Here is a 3,489-nt window from a genome sequence, read left to right as displayed (position 1 = left end):
GCGGAGAGGATAACGCGAAGGGACGTGCGCCGCCGGCCCCGCTGCCCCCGCTGCGCCGCTGTCCCCGCTGTCCCCGCTGTCCCCGCTGCCCAGGCAGCTGCTGGGGACACAGGCGCCATCTGCTCACTGCCCCCATCGTGTCCTGCTGTCTTACTGTCGGGATGCGGGAGCTCCGCGTGGAGCATCCCGGGATTATTGGGGGGATGCAGGGGCTGCATGTGGGGCATTCAGGGGTTATTGGGGGAGTGTGAGGGCTCCACACGGGGCATCCCGGGATTATTGGGGGGATGTGGGGGCTCCACGTGGGGCATCCATGGGTTATTGGAGGGATGCAGGAGCTCTGCATGGAGCATTCCAGAGTTACTGCAGGGATGCGGGGGCTTCGTGTGGGGCATCCTAGTGTTACTGGGGGGATGTGGGGGACTCCATGGGGCATCCTGGTACGGGAGCAGCTGCTCCCTCCTGTGCCCCTGGCCATGGCACCGTCACTGTCCCATCAATCATTCATGCCGTCCTCCCCATCGAGCTCTGTCCCCTGCGCGTGGGGCCCCACTCGGGTGCTGGGTGATGGGCAGCGCCTTGGGGACATGACGGGGGGTCTCGGCTTGGCTGGCACCTTGGGGACCCTGCGGGCTCTCGATCCAGGTTGGCACCCCAAGGACACCGGGAAGCAGCCGGCTGGTCCCTGGGGACAGCGAGAGAACGGGGACAACGGGGTGACAGGGACAGCAGGGATTTGGGGCAGTGGGGTGAGGGTGCAGGGACCGTGGTGACAGTGCGGCCATGGGGCAGCTGGCAGCGAGGCTGTTGGGGGGACGGAGAGATGGTGTCACCCGGGTCAGGGTGACAAGTTGTCAGGCGGCAGGGCTTCTGCAGGGAGGGGAGGTGCTGTGTGTGTGCGAATGTGTGCACGGGTGTGTGTACATGGGTGTGCAAGGGTGCACGTGCATGGGTGTGTGCGTGTGCACAGGTGTGTGCATGCATGAGCGAGTGTGCATGTGCGTGGGTGGGCATGCACAAGTGCGTGTGCATGGGTGCGTGTGCATGCATTGATGTACATGTGGGAGTGTGCATGCACAGGGGTGTGTGTTCGGGCACGGGTGCATGTGAGTGCGCATGGGTGCATGTGCACGGGTGTGCGCACCTTGGTGTGCATGGATGCACATGCATGGGAGCGTGCATGTGGGTGTGCAGGGGTGCATGTGTGTGGGTATGTGCACGCATGAGTGGGTGTGCACGAGTGCATGTGCACGGGTGTGTATATGCACAAGTGGTTGTGCACGCGTGCATGTGCATGTGTGTGCACGCACAAGTGCATGTGTATGTGTTTATGTGCGTGCGTGCATGTGCGTGCATGCAGGGGTGTGCATGCACAGGGGCGCATGGGTGCATGCATGGGTGCATGTGTGTGTGCATGGGTGCAGCCGCGTGGTGGCTGGGGTGGCCGTCCCCGTTCCCGAGGTGGTGGCAGCGAGGTCCAGGCTGACCGCTGCTCGCTGGCCATGCGCTGACCCGCGCGCTCGTCCATCCCAGCCACCGGTGCCACCCTGGGGCCCGGCACCCACCCATGGGGACAGGGACGGGCCCATCCCGCCGCATCCCACCCCGCTCCTGGGCGCTGCTGCCCTTTCTCTGCCGGCTGCTCCCTGCCGGGCAGCCCCCCCGCCCTTTGCATCACCACAGGCCTGGCTTTATCCAAGCCAAGCCCATTCCGCTGGAGAAGGGGAGATTTCCCCCGGATCCCAAAAGCCGGATCCAAACCGGGGGCGGGAGCAGCCGCAGGGTGAAGCCCAGCGCCCAGGGGCTGCAGGGGGCTGCAGGGGGCAGCCGCCCCCCCGGCTCCTCCTCCCCGGGCTCCATTGTTTTTATTCCCACTCCCGCCTTTTTTCCCCCTTTTTCATCCCAGCAACAAGATGGCTGTGACAGCCTCCACGGCAGGCGCCACCGTGTCCCCTGCTCGTCCCCGGCCCCCCGTGCGCCCCGGGGCTGCGTGGGGACCGTTGGGGACAATGCGGGGGCTGCGCAGGACCGCGGCACGTGGGGCTTTGCGGGGCTATAGGGGCTCTGTGGGGGGCTGCTGCAGCCCCCAGCCCCAGTGCCCCTGCACGGGGGGGAGGCTGCATCCCCATCCCTGTGCATCCCCATGGATGGGGTTTGCATCCGCATTCCTGTTATTTGCTATGGATGCGGTTTGCCCTCCCATTCCCATGCATCCTCGTGGATGGGCTTTGCACCTGCACCCCAATTCCCATGCATGCCCACAGATGTAATTTGCCCCCCTGCTTCCTGTGCATCCCAATGGATGGGGTTTGCACCCCACTCCTGTGCATCCTCACGGATGAGGCTGACCTGCCCCCCCATTTCTGTGCATCCTCATGGAAGTGTCTGCACCCCCCTTCCCATGCATCTGCATGGATGGGATCCACTCCCAAATTCCCATGCATCCTCCTGGATAAGGATCCCCCCCATCCCCAGGCATCATCATGGATGCAGTTTCCCCTCCCATCCCTGTGCATCCCAATGGATGGGGTTTGCACCCCCATTCCTGTGCATCCCCAGGGATGTGCCCCTCCCAATTCCCATACATTCTCCTGGATGGGATTCTCCCCCTATTCCTGTGCACCCCAAGGAGAGGATTCCCCCCCATTCCTGTGCATCCCAATGGAGGGGATTGCACCCCATCCCCGCACATCCCAGCAGAGGGGCTCACCCCTATCCCTGTGCATCCCAGTGCAGGGGCTCCCCCCATCCCCACACACCGCCATGCAGGGGCTCCCTGTCCCTGCACATCCCAATGGATGGGGTTACCCCATCCCCGCACATCCCAATGGAGGGGGTTACCCCAGTGCGGGGCTCCCGTCCCCTGCACATCCCAATGGATGGGGTTACCCCATCCCCGCACATCCCAATGGATGGGGTTACCCCATCCCCACACATCCCAATGGATGGGGTTACCCCATCCCTGCACACCCCGGTGCAGGGGCTCCCATCCCCACACATCCCAATGGAGGGGGTTACCCCATCCCCGCACATCCCAATGGAGGGGGTTACCCCAGTGCAGGGCTCCCGTCCCCGCACATCCCAATGGATGGGGTTACCCCATCCCCGCACATCCCAATGGACGGGGTTACCCCATCCCTGCACATCCCAATGGATGGGGTTACCCCATCCCTGCACATCCCAATGGATGGGGTTACCCCATCCCCGCACATCCCAATGGAGGGGGTTACCCCAGTGCAGGGCTCCCGTCCCCGCACATCCCAATGGATGGGGTTACCCCAACCCTGCACATCCCGGTGCAGGGGCTCCCATCCCCACACATCCCAATGGAGGGGGTTACCCCATCCCCACACATCCCAATGGAGGGGGTTACCCCATCCCCGCACATCCCAATGGATGGGGTTACCCCAACCCTGCACATCCCGGTGCAGGGGCTCCCGTCCCCGCACATCCCAATGGAGGGGGTTACCCCATCCCTGCACATCCCAA

Source organism: Nothoprocta perdicaria, unplaced genomic scaffold, assembly GCF_003342845.1.
Source record: "Nothoprocta perdicaria isolate Ctin4 unplaced genomic scaffold, notPer1 scaffold_58, whole genome shotgun sequence".
Classification (NCBI taxonomy): domain Eukaryota; kingdom Metazoa; phylum Chordata; class Aves; order Tinamiformes; family Tinamidae; genus Nothoprocta; species Nothoprocta perdicaria.
This window is presented reverse-complemented; position numbering follows the sequence as displayed.